Source organism: Saccostrea echinata, unplaced genomic scaffold, assembly GCF_033153115.1.
Source record: "Saccostrea echinata isolate AGI-Se365-2 ecotype Australia unplaced genomic scaffold, CSIRO_AGI_Sech_v1 ptg000052l, whole genome shotgun sequence".
NCBI classification, from domain to species: domain Eukaryota; kingdom Metazoa; phylum Mollusca; class Bivalvia; order Ostreida; family Ostreidae; genus Saccostrea; species Saccostrea echinata.
The window spans coordinates 4,106,145-4,128,772 of NW_026889801.1; positions in this window are offsets into that span (position 1 = coordinate 4,106,145).

Consider the following 22,628-nt stretch of genomic DNA (forward strand, 5'->3'; position numbering starts at 1 on the left):
ATCCACCGGTCGCACCAGCAAAACCGGAAAATATTTCAAAAGTCCAGCAATTTTCTTCATGTAATCGATCCGAGCGACCGGTAAGAAAATTTCAACCTTTCCGGAATTTTAACCTCTTTACCATGTTAACCTGTGGATGTTAACTTTATTTGTGAACTCTTCAAATCGATTGAATCTGCGTGTATTATAGAATAAACTCAGTTGCTTTTAGGACAGTTAGTTTTTCACAAAATGGTGGCACCATGAACTAATAAATTTGGTAAAAGAAAATCAGACCCATTCAAATTACCCCCGTTTTTTTTTTTTTTTTTTTTTTTTTTTTTTTTTTTTTTTTTTTTTTTTTTTTCAGCCATATAAGTGTTTGTTCAATCAGCTGATTCATTTTATACAAAAATGTTAATTGTCTAACTAGCTTTATTTCCGATATAACATATGTCAACCTAATCAACATTTCCCTTAAATATAAAGAGTAATCATTATTGTTACTTCAAGCATTTCCCCCCTCAACATTTAGAAGTTCGTTTTCTGCCCTAGAAATCCATGTTTAGTTTCCACTGTAGATACATGTATCACACGTGGTTAATTCAGTCTGGGAATGTTTGACCGTAATATTCATTAGCGAAAAAATATTGATTGTCAGGTTTTCGGTTATAACAACGAGTTCGAATGAAGAAGATTTATAAAGTTAATAAAGTTTACTTATAAAATTCAGAGGAAAAGCCATTCAATTTAAGAACGGTAAATTTCATAAGCATAACGTCTCATTATGTTACACTACGATTGGCTTTCCCATACAAATTACTCACAAAGGCCAGGGAACACATCCACGATGCATTAACAGTGCCAAAGTTAATTCATTTTACATGTACAAAGACAGCACACATTTTCATTCACGTCGATATATACAAGTACTGATTAAAAGCTTGTCACAAAAGTCGTTAATTTGTAAGAGATTTTAAATGATTTTTTCTAGGTAACTACTGAAGTAATGTAGCCTTCGACATAGCAATCATTTCCCATGGAATGTTTACTATAAAGTAATATTTCTGCATTGAAAATAAAAACAATATAACATTTTCAGCGGTGCAATACTATGCATTTTTCCGTTGAATTATTTTAATATATTAAAATTGGAGAAAATGTAGTTTCCAGTGTGAAAATAACAATCGGAACACTTTTTGTCCAATGAACTGAGAGCGCATTGCAGCATAAGCTTGGAGAGAGAGAAAAAAAGAAAAAGTTCACTGTTTTGTAGTTTGATATTAAATTTATTTCTGTCGTGAGGGATATTTGATATTGCAATCAATTTTGCACTAGTGAAAATATATAAATTAAAAACTTCCAACTTAAAACATAAAATAATCTTTACACTATTAACTGCATTGCGTTGACTTTTTCGGGGGGGGGGGGGGATATTTATCAAATTGGGATATACTAGTACTTTAAATGTCATTAATAAGCGAACGGTGGAGTACTTCGTTTTTCAAGTCATGATTTATTAAACCAGATATTATTTTGTCATACATATTATTTTTATGTTTATCCATCATGTCAAATTAAAATCAAGAGGAACCTGAATAATGATTTCTTTTTTATATATAAATCTGAATTAAGCAAACGAACCATTAAAGAAAAAGATAAAACAAAGAAATGCTCTGTATAATAAGTGTTAGAACTTGGATAAAAAGTGTTTGTTATCCTTTTTGAAGTGATGTTCAGAATTAATAATCTTCAAGTTGTCCTATTCTTTTTCAGGCAATTAATGAAAGTCTTTGAAACTGATTTCTTTATTTGTATTTTTTATTCTAAATGTACTTTCTTTACTTCGTTACACTGCCTGGTTAAGTAGGTTTTTTAAATTTATATTGCTGAACTGTGCTACCTTTCATTTGTTGTCATGAAATGGCATAATGGCATGATAAAAAGAGCAATATTCATTCCAAATTGTAATGTAAGTCACATATATTTACCATGACTAACACTTATACATGAAAAAAAAATGTCAAAAAGAAACAAGTGAAAACCCAGGGAAAGAGCTTCCGTGGGAAGGCAAACTTATTCCTCCAGAAGCGCACTGCCCAAAACCTTCTGGGGACTTGGTTGTCCCAGACCCCATGCCTCATTTAAAGTTTTGACCTAGCTACGGCTTTTTGTAAGAAACAGGACTTGCTTTAAGTACCTGGAACATACAGAAGCATGACAGATGATCAAAAATGTAATATTTATTTACATCTTTTGTCAATTTACGTCAAACTTATCAATCAATAAATATTTATTCTTCAGAGTATCCATCCGGTATCAGAGGAAAAGGTTGTCAACTGAATTGCACATATCCAAATATAACTTGTAAGTCAAAATGTTACTGCAGGGAAGAAAAGTGTGATTTAATCACTGGTTGTGAAGGTGGGGGGAAATCAAATGTGGCACTGTACATGTATATGTAAGATTATTAAATGACTTCAAATTTGTAAAAGACACTATAACTGCTTAACAGGGCGACCAAATTAACATGTTGTTTTAGGTTTGTAATTTCTGTTGTCATGGTTAAAGAAAAGTTAAAATTTTTAAACCAATAATCAGATACAACTTTACGTTCAATCCCTCATTAGAAAATATTAAACAAATATTTAGAAAATTAATTTCTTCCCTAATATTTTTTAACGTTTTCAAGTCTGTTTTCAATAATTCTTGGAAAGCGCTCATCGAATTGTCGTCGATTCTTGAAAGATGACATTTTATCTCCTCCGTAACAGCGTTCTTTTTCTAAAATCGTGTTCATTTCCTTAGTTTTGAGAAAACTAACTGGTCTTTTGGGATTTTATTTTTAACATTGTATGTACAATTGAAAGATTTTATTGTTAGCAGATTTAGGAGAAAACTGTACATCGATGGGAGGACACAGAAAAGACTCTAATGCCATGCTGTCCAGCACTATTGCACTTAGTTTAATTGCAATCATTCAATTTACTTTTTATCTGTATTTTTCAATTTTCTATAAACCTCGATTATTGTACATCACAAGGTTTTGATATAGAAGATATGTGATAAGTGTATAATATGTACAAAAGTATGAAAGCTATATATGTATATAGATTTTTCATAATTCTGAGGTTGATATTGGGTACATAGGTCTTTTTTTTCTAAATAAATAGGAGTACTGAGTGTAATAACATTTTTAAATCCTTATCGTTTCTTGATACATAAAATATAACAATAGCAGGAAGACGAGAATATATTCAAAGCATGTAAATTTGAAAAATTAGTAATTGTGTGGAAAAAAAATATCCAATAAATTTTTTGCAGCTTATACTTGTTCATAGTTGTTTCCTCATAAACGAAAGAAATGTTTCTCAAAATAGTTGTATTCACAGTTGTTTGTTTATAGGTAATGCACATAAAGAACAGGAGGAAAATTCTATCCAAATAAGTGTTGTTCATATACTGCAACGGGTATGACTGTGGCAAATAATGCTTTTGGCAGCTTCTGCCTTAGCTGCAGGCACAGATACAGTATGGATTTTTTTTCTATAACAACATTTTGCTGATTTACTCAACTTCTAGGTTGTTTCTTGAAACACTGACTTTTTATTACTTTGATTGAAGAATGAATGCTAACAATATTATTCATTTTTCTTCGAAGCTTACTCAACTTCGCAATGAATATAAAATGCTACCGGAAATAGAAATCTTTATTTGTTTTACATAGAAATGGACCAGGTTCGTTTGGTGCAAAATACGTCCCCGTGTTCAAATTAAATAATTTTCTTCAATATTCATTCTGACAGAGTATGTTTCTATGGAATTTTCAATATATGCATGTACAAAGCTTTATTTATGTTTTATATATAAATGTAAAGTAGCATAGTTTACGATAACGTTGCGATATTTTGACTTTGGTTTATGAGGCGTCATGAACAAAAATATAGTCATGTTTTTAAAATAAATCCAGCTTACATGTATATTTCATTATGTGCGTTTGTCAAATCTCATTTTCATAAACGTACATTGCGATTTATTATATTCCTTACTGTATAGCACTTAATTTTACTGTTGATTTCGTGCAAAGCTTCTTTCCGGATCACCACACTTTGATTTTTTGAATCCATAACACCCTTCTCTGAAACTGGTGACGTAGTACAAAGTGTACATGAAGTTTGTGTATCAAAAAGTTTCTTACACAAATGCTTAGATTAATGAATAAAGGGTATATAATTGATTCCATATGTTTTCTTTTATTATATTTGCTAATTTTAGAGGTGGTATGTAATGAATTAATCATTATAATAGTAACTTGATTCGAAGAGACGTATCACGACAAATTTAGAGGTGCGGGATTATCAGATCAAATGAGACACAAAGACCTCGGGGAATATGATTTTTCTTGGCTGAATAATTTTTCATATTTCCCTCACGATCATGCAATAAATGTATAATATACAATGAATATGATAATAATATGCATATAATCTTAAATATTTCATTATAACAGCCCTGATTTGGAACTATACATCAATAGACTATGAAGTGCTTCACTAGAGTATAAATGTATTCCACACGCCTGTCTGGAACTGCTACTAAAATTAATGCATACTCATAAAAGTAACTCCGTTATTTGCAATTACATCAGAAATGTCATTGTAACATATTGGTAGTTCGCTGTAAAGGACAAAGAAGGGTTTTTTTTGTTAGTACGTGTCTTAACATGATTTATGTGTAGCCATAAAATTTCAAAAATGAGGCAAAGTAATCTACTTAAAGGTTGCAACATATCTTTCCAATAAAATGCATAAACTGAGCAAACTTGATGGCTCTAAGCGTCATGGTGTGCAAAAGATGATCTGCACACAAACTAGAGGCCCCAAGCTCATCAAAGTAACATTAGCCTTGCTTATCTTGAAAAGATTTATAAAACTTTTTCTTCATCATATTTCTCTTTTCTGACCCCATACCTTGGTCCCACCCTACCAAGATTTAACCAGACTCTGCACAAAGGAGGCTGCATGCCTTTTTCAGGGGGATTAAAATATCTTGATCTGTTCTTCCTGAATACTTCAAGATTTTTGAAGATGTTTTTCTATTTATTCCATAGGCGCTTGGGTCAAGGATAACGTATATTTTTCTATATAATGTATTGTCAAGGAAATTCGAACTATGTTCGTAACATTTTTTTTCAGCGCAGAGTGGTTATTTTTAGTTTTTTGTAAATCTTTCTGCTTGATATACACTAGAATATCACAGAAATTTGATATTATGCACGTTTTAAGAATGACATATTCCTACTGTATACTAAAAAGAAACAAGGCTTGCAACAGCATTAGCCCCTTTCCGTGCCCCCGACACGATTTTTTTTCCTTTTAAGAATGTACAACATACCTACCCCAAAAATTTCCTGTCGTTTAATTTTCGCTATTTTTGTATATCTTATACATGACAATATCTACTATGTGTATACACATTTTGGTCAAAATCGTTCTAGGAAGTACTTCTTTAGGAAGTACCTAAAGTTACCACCCTTTGGCTGATCACGAGTACAAAAAAATTTCAACCAACTAACTATAAAATCCCTTATTTTAAAATATTTAAGGTTAGCCTAGCTGTCAAAATTTGCTGAATCGTTCGTTCAACTATTAAACACACAAGCAAAGTGAATTTGTATAGGTACACTTCGAGAAAAACGATTTTGAAGAATTTAAACTGAAAAACTATGGTTCATTTTTGCATTGAAAAATGCGTGATTTTCAAATGAAATATTTTTTTATGAAAAAATCTGTCGTTTAATTTTGAAAAAAATAATTACTTCTTGTAACCGATGACCAAAATGTTCTTGATAATTTTTTGAAAATTTTTTAAACGACACGTTTTGAATTTATAGCGGAAAATCTCCCCTCCCCCTCTCTCCGTAAGTTACGTTTCTCACAGCGTCTTTCAGACTTGGGACGAAAGCAATGCTACGATTCTAAAAATACAAATAAAAATTCCTAGCTGGAAAATATCTTTTACTAAAATAATGTAATGTACATTATATCTATCACAAATATAAAACTTTACATCTGCATTTAAATGAAGATGAATGAACAATTTCTGAAATTTTAACCCCCTCCCCCCCCCCCATTCTTCTCTGCAATGCAGGACATTCGAGCTTGGAAAAAAAAACATCGATTACGTCTGCATAATATATATAATTGGCATATTGAACTCCTAAAGTAATGTCCTTCATTCGTGTATACAGATTAAATAATGACTACTAATATTTTTTTGTTATTCTAAATGTTATTTTTTTTTTTATATTTATATTTAGTAAAACTATTTTTCTAAGGAATTTATGACCACGTGTCCGGTTTGGAGTTCATGCACACAGGTGCAGTTTCAAACCTTTACAGACTTCTACTTGCATTGAATATTATTTTATAAGAGAACCAACATTAGTGTATGTGCAACTCTCTTGTGATGAAAATGGAATATATATGTTATATGTACATATAGGTTTTAAATCATTTCTTTTTTTTAAAACGAGAGGGGTGCCCCCCCCCCCCCCACCCCGGGGGGGGGGGGGGGGGTATTGTATCCTTCTGTTGTTTCAATAAATGGAAATGATGTATTCGTCTATATTAACTTCAATTATACCAAATTGTAAATTATTTATCAATATTAAATATTATTCATGTGCCTGAATCATCCATCTACAATGGTATCATCTACATTGGTATCAATCATTTTGTTTTTATCCGAGGAAATGCGAACTGAAACTGTTTACAGTAAAAGTAAAAAGATTTTCTCAGTGGGGTGCAACCGTTGTATTAATTTCAGTGAAAAATTTTTCACTGTTGATACTTACTTTGATTTGTATAAACTTTGGCTTTCAGTTCTTGTGTTCCTTGCAACACACTGTAAATGTATCTGTGTATTTGTGTGGGAAAAAAACCCATAATTCTTCGAAAACAGGAGGCAGCTAAGGGGAGGAAAGACATACATCTCTATATTTTAGAGTTGTTTCTCTTTGATCAGTGACCTTCTGAAACGGTTACTCTTTTTCATTTTTTTTCTTCAAAAAAAAAAAAGAAAGAAAAGTAAGAATATTTATTTTCGTAATATGATAATATTTAGACATACCGGTAATATTTATTCTCAGTGTCATGCGGCCGATTGTATCGGGAAAAAGCAATGTAGAGTAGCATTAACATTTTTAGATTAAAACATTGCCTTTGTGTATACGCAGACACATTTTGCTGCCAAATTCATTGTATCCTTATTTTTTTTACTGTTAAGGAGAGAGAATGCACCCACACCATTCTCACGAAATACATATTTTTTACGTTGAGACAGTTTTCCATTTTTATATTTTTTGCATGACAGAGCTTTTCACGCAGTTTTGTTTTTAAAATGTTTTCCGTGTATTTTGTTTGCTTGTTAATCATTTTTTGGCTGCCCCACTTTCAAAAACGAGACTTCTTGTTTGTTATATATAAAATTCACGGTACATATTATATAGCAATACATGTACAAGTTAGTGTAGAATGAGATTTGAAATGGAATGTTACCCCCCCCCCCCCCCAAATGAAATTTCATTATGCATATATTAATGCATATATGATTATGAAATTTCATTATGCATATATTAATGCATATATGGTTTCTTCAATGTTCTCTACCTCGAAATTTTAATTTCCATTCTTATTAAATTTACCTGTGATTTAAACTTCTATCCAGGTTGTGTACAAACGATTTTTTTTTTAATTTGCTTTTTAACCTCTTTGCGATTATTGATCTAAAGTCCGTTTTACAGAAGAACTTACGATTAAGACCAACAGTTTCAGACAGCTGTTTCTTACATCGTACTAAACCAATATTTTAGAGGGAAAAAATTGTTTTCGAAATACGTTTTTTAAAGATTCACGTTATTTTGCAAAAACATATTTTCATTTTAGTCGTAAATTCCTTTGACATGCACATCAGCATTGCTATTTTCTTTAAATTGCATGCACGTGTAAAAAAATTCTTGCACTTTATAATTCAATGCTAAGTCTAAATGTTATTCAATTGCCGCAATGTTTAATTTATTCTTGATAAAGATTAATATCGTAATCACTTCAAAACAAATGAAAAGATTTGGACTTACATAACCATCGAACCCCCCCCCCCCCTTCACTAAATTAAAACTATAACTCCTTTGATTAAGGATGCAAATAAGAAAATAATATAGTCAGTGATAAGGAATGAAGTTTTAGAGAGTTTCAATCGTCATATACTCTAAGTCTTGCGTCTTTCAAGAGCTGTCAAATAATTTACTGGTCGCCCGTTTTGGGTTTTGGATGTTAGTATTCGGAAACTTCCGTGATTAGAGAATTAAACGAGCGAAATTTGATTGATTGATTGATTGATTGTATGTTGTTTTACGTCCCATTCGAGAATTTTTCACTCATATAGAGACGTCACCTTATACCGGTGAAGGGCTTCAAATTTTGACCTTTACTCGGCACTCAGGGCCATTGAGCAGTGAGGGATCTTTATCGTGCCAACGCCTGCCGTGACACGGGGCCTCGGTTTTTAAGGTCTCATCCGAAGGACCCGCAACTTTCACTTCAAAGTGCCGAGCGCATGGCGAAGGAACAGTTGCTACCAATTTTTTATCGACTTAGGTCAGTCGCGGCCGTGATTCGAACTCACGACCTCCCGATCACGGAGCGAGCACTCTACCGACTGAGCTACCGTGAACGGTAGCGAAATTTGAAAGAAAATAATTATTTAAAAATATGAAATGGATGAAAAGTTGTTACCGGAGGATTTTTATCATTATATAAGAATTATCTGGAGAGAAGAGGGTTCTCAATTCAGCTGGTAAGCATTGCATATAACTTTTAAAAGGAAAAAATCGTGTCGGGGGCACGGAAAGGGGCTAATGCAGTTGCAAGCCTTGTTTCTTTTTAGTATACAGTAGGAATATGTCATTCTTAAAACGTGCATAATATCAAATTTCTGTGATATTCTAGTGTACATCAAGCAGAAAGATTTACAAAAAACTAAAAATAACCACTCTGCGCTGAAAAAAAAGTTACGAACATAGTTCGAATTTCCTCGACAATACATTATATAGAAAATATACGTTATCCTTAACCCAAGCGCCTATGATTTATTCCTATGTAATACTTTTATCCCTTATTGAAGCTGCAACCTAGCCCTAGGTTGCATAATTAGAATTAATTTGAATCTGTACTACCTGAGAATGATTACATTAATATCAATAAGAATGGATCAAATCAAAGATGCCATCAATTTCTTCAGGAATCAATTTATATCTCCCCTTGAAAGAGGGCATGGCTCTTTAAATCCCATTCACCAAAGGATGCTTTATGTCAATATTTAATTAAATTGGCCCAGTGGTTCTGGAAGCGAAGTTTAGAATGTGAAAAGTAATAGGCACACAATAGACAGATCTATAGACGATGATCGAACACTTTTACATCTGCTAAAAAAGCTCACTTGAGCTTTCAGCTCTGTTGAACCTAATTAGCTTAAGAGTAATAAAGAGGAAAGCCTATACCAAAATATTGCCTGTCAAAAGACAAGCTCAAAACGAGGTGAAAAATACATCATCCGAATTTGACTTGTGGTATAAAATACCACAGATATCAAAATTAGGACAAATCCCGTTATTTACGGGGATTTAAGGCTCTTCTCGAAAGGAGGAGAAGTTTGGACATTGAAAAAACATAGTGCGTAAAGGTGTAAATGTTGAGCTTATCTCAATACAGATAGATAGCGGGTTCCAGTAAATGTTCTACCAAGCCTCTTTCTTTACTTCTCACACAACAATTAACAGCTGTGAAGAAGAAACTTCAGGAGAACTGTGCAACAATATATTCGAAAAGTAATGTAAATCAGAAATAGATACTTAAAATTCCAAGGAACCTAAGGAAAATCTAAAATCACAAATATTTACCAAAATCAATGACATAAAAACTTGCGACTTTTTCAACTCTATACACAACCATTCCCCACGATACATTATAAATTCAAATCCAGGCTGTTTCACATTGTTGACAGCTGATTTTTCGATAAAAATGGAAATTGTAAACTTACTTATCTTGTCATTGGTAAAGTGCAAAATTATTTTTGTTATAAAACATTCTGATTGTACAAAAAAGTCTTTTAAGTTGATATTAAAAAGATGCTAGAATTTCTGATTGAAAATATCTATGTGGTTTTTTGCAGACCAGGTCTTCCAATAATCTGTTGGAATTCCCATGGGTACCAATTGCGCCCCGTTATTAGCAGACCTATTTCTGTATTCATATGAAGCAGATTTTGTCCAGAATCTTATACATGAGAAAAAGAAATTTCTTGCTGTGGCCTTCAACTCGACATTTAGATATATCGTATTATCAATAAACAATATTTATTTCCATTCATATGTCGATACGATATATCCCAGTGAGCTTGAAATAAGTACCACAAAGTCTGACAAATCTGTTTCATATTTGGATATTTTACTAGAAAAAACGTTAATGTTAACTAACAACAAAGCTTTATGATAAACGGCATGACTTTAACTTTTCAACTTCCCTTACTTATGCAGCAATATACCCGTATCACCTGCATATGGGGTGTAAATATCTTAGTTGATTCGATAAGCAAGAGGATGCTTAATTTAATCACAAATGAAGAAATAAACTGTACTTTTCTATTTATTTAAGGGGATGAAGGACACATGGTCACATGACTCTGTTTATCTACGTCATAGTCTCCGTTTATGTAAGTGCAAAACGTGTAAAGCATCAGTTCTTGTATAAATTTTTGACAATTTTTTAACTTTAATTACCATCTTATATAAAAAAAAAATAAAAAGATTTAAAATTCTTGTAAACATTAACAAATTATGAAAAAGATTGATCTACTCCTCTATTTCCCTAAGCTGCGCGTCCAACAAGTCGGTAACGTCATACACGATCTGTTAGTACAGCAAGATCATACTCGGTAAACACAGGGGCGGTGTTATTATGTAAAAAAAAAAAAAGGTCATAATCAGTATATGATAAAATATTTTGAGAAACGGGGGACACAAAAATTATTTTTGCATGGCTGATGACGGAAATCTGATGTAGTTATATCTTATTTCGCTTATTTAGCTTACGTGTGACGTCATAGTTGGTTTTTCCCGTACTCGAGAAATGTAACATGACACGTTTTTGTCATGCATGTGTCCTCTTTCACGATGTCCTATGAAATATTGAGGTCAGCTTCACCATTTGAAATTTTTACAGTTAATCAATAATTCGAAGGATTTGCATTTCAATGTAAATTAAAAAATATTGAATGATAGAAATTTTTGTAAATTACGTTTTTTATTGTTTAAGGTAGAGATTGACAGGTTGTCAACAAAAAAACTAACCATTGAAATTTTCTGAATTTTATATATGTTTGTGTTGAGTCTTTGTTCTAAATCTTATTAAAAATTCAAGGTAGGTCATCGGGCTAGTTTAAGAGAAATTTGATAATTTTGATATAGCCTTCATCACCCACTGAAGAGCTGAAAAAGCAGGGTAAAATAATATAAGAAGAAGATATGAAAAGGGCTATAAAATTTTTATTGATATATCAATTATTATTTGTCTTATATGAATTCAAACATCTGTCTATATGAATTAATATTTGACATCAATCTTAAAATTATCAAGCATTGTAAGTGAAAAACAGAATTACATTCACCAAGATGCATGGTCAAATTACATTAAAATATTGCCTATTCATTGCTCAAAGACTCACACTTCTGCTTCCACTGTGAAAAAAATTACCCATCAAATTTCTTTTTTTATCGCATATTATAGTTAGTCAATAAGTATCTTAAATTTCAGGAAAAAATCATACTACATAATGGGGTTTAATTTCAACCTGTCACAAGTTTATTATCTTACACCTTACCCTACCCCCTTCCTTTACAAAGGATGCCCTTTTGAAGAATATGGTGACTAAGAGAGATTATCAAAGAATTCATTAAAATATTTCACAGAAAATGAGTAAATTCTTTGTAATATTCTTCTAAATTACATTTTATATCACAAAAGCAAATATTTATACATGTACATCCTATAGCTAGACACATGTTGCCCTGGTTGACCTTTTTGCACTTACATTCAAAAAGATATGAACTTTGAAATTCCTTTATATCGTTAAAATTGACTTTGATAGATTTATTATACATATGATTCTTGGATGACTTATCAATGACAATATCTTTTGACCAATTCTGTGCATAAATAAACTGGTCTTTTAATCTCCCTTTGACAACATTGGTATTAATTTCACTTTCCTTCAACAATTCCTTTTTCATTCCAAATACATGTATAAGAAAACCCAGTGATTATGAAGTTTTGTAAACGGAATCAATCCACAGTATGTTATTCTTGTTTTAAAGATATTCAAATAAAAGCATGAGTTATGTGTTTCACTGTTTAATGAAGACTGCCTGGTCATCAGTAGTCAGATATTAATACACTAAAGCATCACATGGTAAAAAGTACGGGGAAATAGAGAGCGATTCGGGTATCATTACTACATACAAAAATAATGTAATAATTTACATAAGAACACAATATATTAAAGGTAATAATTTGTAACTTTAAAGTATAGATTTTACACACAGGTTCATAAAAGTTAGAGGAATCCCACCATAAACTGTATATGATGGTGTACAACTTTTAAACTCAGGATGTAGTTCAACAAAATAAAGTGAATACATTCAATAATATCTAAGTTTTTCTTGAAGTCCAAACTCCTCAAGTAATTTCAAGAAAATTGGAATTTCATTTGATACAACATTATGACCTGCAACTAGAAAAGGATGGTTTGATTTAAGAAAATCTAAGAAATATAACAATGCTTGATGAATGTTGATGCTACATGTACATTTATTACCATTAAGATTCATTTGGAAAAAGTAAGATAAACTTGTTATTTTGCTAGCTATAGCTTTTTGGCTTATTGGCTGACGAAGATCAATGTAAACATGTATGAATCTTTAATTGCCATCATATGCAGCCAGTTGTGTCATGTTTAAGGAACCAGACAATTCCATTGATTCTATGTCAATACAACAAAGGTGTTATTTTCAGAAGGAGCTCCAATGAGCGGAATTCATTCTGTATATTCAGATTTTGAAGCACATATCTAATGGGTGGGATACGTCTGTTCCTCTTTACTGTATCCTTCTGGTAGTTCTTTTTCTGAAATGAATAAATTATTTTAATATTTAAAGAACTAAAATACATGTATTACTTCTTTCTTACACTGCAAACATGGTATGACTATGTTTGTATTATGAATATAAAACATTTCTGTCAGATTATACTGTAGCAATACATTTTTTATATATGTATTCATCAAATTGTCATGAATCATTTAATCAAATGCATATATAGTCGGAAATTGTTTGGAACAATGAAGTGTCTAAATAAAAAAAAAACTTGGTATATATAGATAAAGATTAAATATTTTAATTTCTCAATGTAGGTCACACTCTAAGGCCAAGATCATGGGGTTAAAAAAAGAAATAAACATGTGAAATACAAAGACCCAGCTCTAATTGTTCAAGAGTTAAGGCCAAAGGATAAAGTTTTTGTGGAAAAAAAAAGTACATGTACCTGTCCATGACACATTTTCAATGCGAAACAATACATATAGCAACTAGCAACATACTGTACGTGTACTTAAAAAAGCAGGCTTCATATTTTAATGGCTTTGGTGCAGACAACAATGCGCTAATTCATGAATACTGCTAAGAAATCATTTATAAATACAATATACAGCAGGGACTTATATAGCGCGAATTCATGATTTTGCCAACAATTCCACACCTAGTAATTGCGCAAAATTTTAAATACGCCAATTTATGTACATGTACAGTAACTATTATATGTAGAATTAAAATACACTTTTTACATCATTCTTATTCCATGGTTTTTAATCCAGTTTTGTTCCTAATTACCTTATTGACATAATTCCAATATTCTTTTGTAACACTGCAGATGACGCTTGATTAGCCAAGGATCATGTATGTCCATAAGATCTGTAACATGAAGAAAAGAGGATAAAAATAAAGTAGATAACTTGATCTACATGTATTTAAAAGATATTGAAGAATTTATTAACAATTCTGATTTAATTCGTAAATTTAATTTTTTGTAAATTTAGGTATGATAATGTGAAGAAGTCAGTACATGTATTGTTAAAAAACCATGTCTCTTATAAGTTTTTTAACAATACTGACTTCTTCAGATTATCATACCAATTCTTTGGTGTTTTAGTTGAAACAATCACATTCAAATTAGAAAACATCTTTACATTTTATAATTCTTAGTTATTCAGTTTTTAATTCAATGTACAATGTTTTTTTTTTTTTGTTTTTTTTTGTATGTCTACACACAAGCATTTACCGGTACATGTATTTAAGTCAATAGAGCACCTGGCTAGTGATGCAGGGATCCCAGGTTAGATTTTCAGTCCAGCCATACATTTTCCTCCTTTCCTGTCACACATGTATGGTACTTTATGTACAGTTACTGTAGCAGATCTGTCTTGAATTTTCCTGAAATTTGTATATGAACTTTGAAAAATTATTGACTTGAGAAAATGCTTCTACATGACTGTTAAAGTGTATACAATAGTTTGTACATTATGGTGTGTAACTTAAAAATATAAGGACTAAAAATTTGAAATTTAATAGAATAATAATAGTATAAAACACCTCCTTTTTACCCCCCCCCCCCCTTATCAGAAAAATTTCTGGATTTTCCCTGATACATGTGCAAGTGTAAATTGGAAGGAAAAAATAAGAGAGGAAACAAATTAAGCTTTAAATACAAACCAATGGCTACTTTAGAGTTAATGGCAAAAGAACCCTTGATATTCCTCTTTCCAGATGACACTTGATTTGAATGCCACATTATTTCTGCAGAGAAGGCTGAATACACTGCCTTAGCCTAGTCCATATCTTGCTTCACCTGTTGTATTTAATATTTCTTTTAGTATTTATGATATATGTTTATAATCAGGGCTCTTTTGAGCATACAACAAATACATAGTTACATAAATTTATTACATGTGCAAAGATATTACATAAACTTGCATAATAATTTAAAAATAAATTTGAATACAGCACCATTGAAACTATAATTCATCATCTATGTATATGGATCATAAGTTAACAAGTAAAATACTTAATATGCAATGTTAAGTATTAAACAGGTCCAGTACAATCAGTACATTTAGCTGCATAGGTAGAATTACCTACAGACGGCTACTGTAACTTTATTTAGCTACTTCGGGTAGCTTTATTTAGCTATTTCAATGCAACTCTTTACAAATTTGCTTTTTATTTCAAAAAGACAAAAGATCTAGAATCGCAAGTTAATGTCCACTATTATTTATACAAGGGATTAATATTTAAAAAGCGATCCAAAGCAGAGAAAGTTTACACATTTCTGCATTTGAACGCTTTAAGCAAAATATGGATTTATATTGTTTGAGTAACTTTACACAACCTCGTGTGCATTTAGGCACAGAAAAGTATGATTACTTCACATTGTGCTAAATAATTACCAATCCAGCCTTTATCATGTTCACCAGAAATATCTGGTCTTGTTATTTCATTCAAGAAGTAATAGTCTGGTCATATAATAAGTTTGACTTTGTAGCTAAATAAAACTACTTTAGGTAGGTAAATAAACCTATGTAGGTAATTCAAGCTACGTAGATAAATCTAGTGTCAGATTGTACCAGACCTGTATACGTTAAACAAACATGCACCGTAGCCGTAAATATTCACCTGATGTATCTGAAACGGACACTGCAAACAAATAATTTGTTCTGCAAAAAATTAACTTCTTCAATCATACCAATTAACATCTGCAGGGTTATGGTCTTTAGTGTCTATATTAAACATCAGGCACAGAAACACGTAGATATGGCATGAAATTGGTACTGCGTTTTTAGGTTATACTTTTGTACCCTAGGGTACATCCTTATATAATGTATGGACCAAAGGTTACAAAATGGGTACGCTATATATTCCTACTGAAAATGAAAGTAGATATTCTGTAGTGCTTTTGTAAACTAAATTATAAAAACAAAGCTGAAGCACAAGGTACAGTGGTTACAAAGGGTACACTTAAGTACAGCTGGTTACAACGCTTTTATAAAGGGATACAAGGGTTCTGAAGTCTAAATTTTCTAAGTTAAAAAATCAAACAAGAAAGCTGAAGCACAGGGTACAGGGTTACAAAGGGTACACTTGGGTACAGCTGGTTACAACACTTATATAAAGGGATACAAGGGTTTAGAAGTCTAGATTTGTCTAAGTTAAAAAATCAAACAAGAGAACTGAAGCACAGGGTACAAGGGTTACAAAGGGTACACTTGGGTACAGCTGGTTACAACACTATTATAAAGGGATACAAGGGTTTAGAAATCTAGTTTTTTTCTAATTAAAAAATCAAACAAGAGAACTGAAGCACAGGGTACTGGGGTTACAAAGGGTACACTTGGGTACAGCTGGTTACAACACTATTATAAAGGGATACAAGGGTTTAGAAGTCTAAATTTTTCCAAGTTAAAAAATCAAACAAGAGAACTGAAGCACAGGGTACAGGGGTTACAAAGGGTACACTTGGGTACAGCTGGTTACAACACTTATATAAAGGGATACAAGGGTTTAGAAATCTAGTTTTTTCTAAGTTAAAAAATCAAACAAGAGAACTGAAGCACAGGATACAAGGGTTACAAAGGGTACACTTGGGTACAGCTGGTTACAACATTTATATAAAGGGATACAAGGGTTTAGAAGTCTACATTTTACTAAGTTAAAAAATCAAAAAAGAGAACTGAAGCACAGGGTACAGGATTTACAAAGGGTACACTTGGGTACAGCTGGGTACAACACTATTATAAAGGGATACAAGGGTTTAGAAATCTAGTTTTTTCTAAGTTAAAAAATCAAACAAGAGAACTGAAGCACAGGGTACAGGGGTTACAAAGGGTACACTTGGGTACAGCTGGTTACAACACTTATATAAAGGGATACAAGGGTTTAGAAGTCTAGATTTGTCTAAGTTAAAAAATCAAACAAGAGAACTGAAGCACAGGGTACAGGAGTTACAAAGGGTACACTTGGGTACAGCTGGTTACAACACTATTATAAAGGGATACAAGGATTTAGAAGTCTAAATTTTTCCAAGTTAAAAAATCAAACAAGAGAACTGAAGCACAGGGTACAGGGGTTACAAAGGGTACACTTGGGTACAGCTGGTTACAACACTATTATAAAGGGATACAAGGGTTTAGAAGTCTACATTTTACTGAGTTAAAAAATCAAACAAGAGAACTGAAGCACAGGGTACAGGATTTACAAAGGGTACACTTGGGTACAGCTGGTTACAACACTATTATAAAGGGATACAAGGGTTTAGAAATCTAGTTTTTTCTAAGTTAAAAAATCAAACAAGAGAACTGAAGCACAGGGTACAGGAGTTACAAAGGGTACACTTGGGTACAGCTGGTTACAACACTATTATAAAGGGATACAAGGGTTTAGAAATCTAGTTTTTTCCAAGTTAAAAAATCAAACAAGAGAACTGAAGCACAGGATACAAGGGTTACAAAGGGTACACTTGGGTACAGCTGGTTACAACATTTATATAAAGGGATACAAGGGTTTAGAAGTCTACATTTTACTAAGTTAAAAAATCAAAAAAGAGAACTGAAGCACAGGGTACAGGATTTACAAAGGGTACACTTGGGTACAGCTGGTTACAACACTATTATAAAGGGATACAAGGGTTTAGAAATCTAGTTTTTTCTAAGTTAAAAAATCAAACAAGAGAACTGAAGCACAGGGTACAGGGGTTACAAAGGGTACACTTGGGTACAGCTGGTTACAACACTTATATAAAGGGATACAAGGGTTTAGAAGTCTAGATTTGTCTAAGTTAAAAAATCAAACAAGAGAACTGAAGCACAGGGTACAGGAGTTACAAAGGGTACACTTGGGTACAGCTGGTTACAACACTATTATAAAGGGATACAAGGGTTTAGAAGTCTAAATTTTTCCAAGTTAAAAAATCAAACAAGAGAACTGAAGCACAGGGTACAGGGGTTACAAAGGGTACACTTGGGTACAGCTGGTTACAACACTATTATAAAGGGATACAAGGGTTTAGAAGTCTACATTTTACTGAGTTAAAAAATCAAACAAGAGAACTGAAGCACAGGGTACAGGATTTACAAAGGGTACACTTGGGTACAGCTGGTTACAACACTATTATAAAGGGATACAAGGGTTTAGAAATCTAGTTTTTTCTAAGTTAAAAAATCAAACAAGAGAACTGAAGCACAGGGTACAGGGGTTACAAAGGGTACACTTGGGTACAGCTGGTTACAACACTATTATAAAGGGATACAAGGGTTTAGAAGTCTAAATTTTTCCAAGTTAAAAAATCAAACAAGAGAACTGAAGCACAGGGTACAGGGGTTACAAAGGGTACACTTGGGTACAGCTTGTTACAATACTTATATAAAGGGATACAAGGGTTTAGAAGTCTAGTTTTTTCTAATTAAAAAATCAAACAAGAGAACTGAAACACAGGGTACAGGGGTTACAAAGGGTACACTTGGGTACAGCTGGTTACAACATTTATATAAACATGATAAAGGGGTACAAGGGTTAAGAAGTCTAGTTTTTTCTAATTAAAAAATCAAACAAGAGAACTGAAGCACAGGGTACAAGGGTTACAAAGGGTACACTTGGGTACAGCTGGTTACAACACTTATATAAAGGGATACAAGGGTTTAGAAGTCTAGTTTTTTTTCTAAGTTAAAATATCACACAAGAGAGCTTAAGGAAAGGTTACAGGGGATACAAGGGATACACTGGATACGACAGGTTGCAACACTAAAAGAAATGGATTCAATAATCAAGAGGCCAAAAGTTCTTGATATAAAATTTCAGGGACAGAGCTATAATGCTAAGGGGTACACAGGGTACAAATGGGTATGGCAGGATACAAGCCCATAAGAAAAGAATATAAGGTTTTAGATTAGGCTGAACTTCTCTTTAATATTTGTATTTACATCCAGCTAAAAGTTTTGCACAGAATAGGAAAATATAAGGTGATAAAGAAAGACCTTGTCTATTTCTTCTTTGGATATTAAAGGATGATGAGAGATGGCCACCTTAATCCATAGCCAAAGAAATGATATGGTAAAATAATTTAATTAACCCATTTATGGATATTGGGTCCAAACTTTATGGCAATTAATTCTTAAGTTTGGCATAAAATTCCATTAAGCAGTATTGAAAGTTACCTCAAAATCAATCAATAGGAAAAGACCAAGCATCTGAGACTATCTCTTCAGTATACTGCGTAATATGTCATAAGTTAATCTTGTGTTTTCCCTTTGTTAACCTATAACTTATAGATGAAACCAGTTTTATCAGGACTGATAAGTTTTTCCAAATATTTGTAACGGTACTTAACAAGCTATTTTATATATAATAATTGAAAAAATAATTAGATGCCAATTTACTGTCTATAGGTATGTATCCTATAGGTAAAATAGTGATTATTCCATGCCTCTGAGTATGTATGTTTGGGTTTTTTTTTATTGTTTTAAATCCTTCTCCAGAATTTTTCACTCAATGGAAACGCCACCACTTGCCGGTGGAGGGCTGCAAATTATACCTATGCTCGGCACTCGAGGCCATTGAGCAGTGAGGGATCTTTTTCATGCCAACTCCTATTGCGACACGGGACCTCGGTTTATACAGGCTCATCCTAAGGAAAGGTCTCCGATTCCGCAGTGGATTCGAACTCGCGACATAGGGATCAGCACCTTACTCCGCAACTCTTTAGAGCAGACGCTCTAACCACTGCACCACAAGGGCCTCTATGTAATTGACATACTATCATTTTCATACATGTACATATGGATACATTATATACATGTACTAATGGGCCTGGTTACAAATATTCCGAGATAAGTCAGAATTTAAATCTTTAAAAACTCTCCAGAAAATTAAACTAAGCCATCAGTACCAGGTGTCTTATTGGCCTTCATTTAGTTAAGTTATAGAAGCCACTTGTAATATAAAATTTTACTTTCTAAAGACTAGATTCCCCTAGCTGCAGAACTGTAGCATTATGGTTTTATATACTAGTATTAGTCTTTGACCATAACGCTATAGATGGTGCAATTTACGGTGCAACATATTTTTAATGCAAACTGTATATTTTATCCACCTCTAACCATTTAAAGTCGCATGTCTCTACAGACCAATTAACTTATTTATATTGAATTTTTGTCAGATGGCAGATTATTCATAACAACCGAGTTTATTGGTCAGTAGAGACGATTGTAAAGGGTTCAGGAGGTGGATAAAATATATGCAGTTTGGTTAAAAATTTGTCCAGAATAAGGGAGTAAAAGGTAGTTGATTGACAAATGCTGGAAAGTAGAGAAATTCTCCCCAACTGTGCGCAGAAAATCTTGCGCCATAAATTGCACCATATTATTTGCATTATGGGGTCTGTAGCATTATGATCAAAAACTAAAATGTAAAACCATGCATATATAATGCTACAGTTCTTCAGCTAAGATTCCCCTCTAGATAACTTAAAGTTTGTGAATATCTTTGAAATTGAACCCAGAATTTTTAAATTTTCATAAAATTGCTTTGTTTTAGATTTCATGCTGGTCTTGATAATCTCCCCATTACAAGTTTGGGAATTAATTATTTTACTAAAAAAATATCTTAATTCTAAACCACAAAATTAATGAGATGGTTTTAAAACCATATCCTTCCATAATTTCTAATACTTTTTTTTTTGGGAGGGGTGTCGTGAAGAAATATTATTATTTAGACTTTAGAGAACCAGAAATTTGATAATTATAAACTTTAACAAGATGTGTTTGTGAAACACTGATGCCCCCGTATGGCAGCTTATTTTGCAAAAGTGGGTCAAACTCCAAGGTCAAGGTCAAAAGGTCAAATATGATGGTACCCAAAGAAAGGTCTTGTCACAAGGAATACACTTGTGTAATATGAAAGTCATAGCTCTAACCAATCAAAAGTTATGGGCAAGGTTAAAGTTGACAACAGACAGACAGACAAACAAACAAACAGATAAACAGATAAACAGACAGACAGGACAAAAACAATATACCCCCGGGATCTTTCGATCCGGGGGCATAAAAATTCATTTTGTACAACCATGCTCTTGAAGTAATATAATTCACTCATGCAGAACTTCTGTTTATTTTTGCCATACCTGAGCAGTATATATATGTACATGATCGAAGTCTGTACATGTATTAAATAATACCCCTGCTAAAGAAATTTAGGAATTATATTAGAATCGATATCAGCATGTCCCTCAGAGTGTATGTAAACAGACATGATTTGTTCTAGACTAAGTACAACATAGATTTGTCTGAAAATTTATACACTCCTTATTCACCTCATGAAGATGTGCACCTAGTATTTCCATCTTGATTGGACAATTTTTCTTCTTTTTACATTTTTTTTTAGTAATTTTTAAAAATAGGTCACTGTAAACTTTAATCAAATTTAATTAATTTAATTAAAGTTTAATTTTATAAGATGATATGGCCAAATATAGAAAATCTGTCAGGCTCATAACTGGAAAATTATTTGGCTTATAGAATTGAATTATCAAACCTCCCCTCTGAATCAAAAGTTTGTCCCCTTGGTATATATATGCAGATTATCCTATAATGTACACGGTATATAATTTCTGAATATCCATAGGAGAAGCATTAATTGCCTAATGACCAGTAAAAGAATTAATGCATGTATACTACATGTAGCCCTATATAGTATATGATTTTTCTTTCAATATGAATTAATTCTTATTGACTATTACTGATTAAATTTATTCAATCAATTATATGACTTGAGAAGAAATTACAGAAAAAGAAAATACACAAAAGCAAAATGAAGAGAAAATTAGCATGAAATTTAAGGTAGAGACGGATAGCAACCACGTGATAGATAGAATCCGCATATTAGCACGTGCTGTTTTTCTAGATTCCGCAACGCCGCCAAATAATAATTTTCATTTACACATTATTGTCTATGCTACAAGATGGCCGACGAAGCAGTCGAGAAAATTTAAAAGACAAAGTTTCCATACATATTTAACCTTGACGGTCCTTGAAATTGAAGCACCTTAATAAGAATCGAAATGAAAATGAGACTGAAACCGACCATGAACATAATTTTGGTTAAACTACTCCATGTCCACTGCAGCACCACGTGGGTTAGATTGAATGTTCTATCGTGGGTCAACCACTAGGCCACTGGGTGCCGGTATCTGTGTCTGATGTGGTTTTGAATATAGACATTAACTGATGAAAGGCCATGATTATGGAACGCCGCAGCTGCCTTATGTGGAGAACATTCATTATATGCTGATACTTTAACATTATATGCTGATACTTCAACATTATATGCTGATACTTTAACATTATATGCTGATACTTCAACATTATATGCTGATACTTTAACATTATATGCTGATACTTTAGCATTATATGCTGATACTTTGTCATTGTATGCTGAT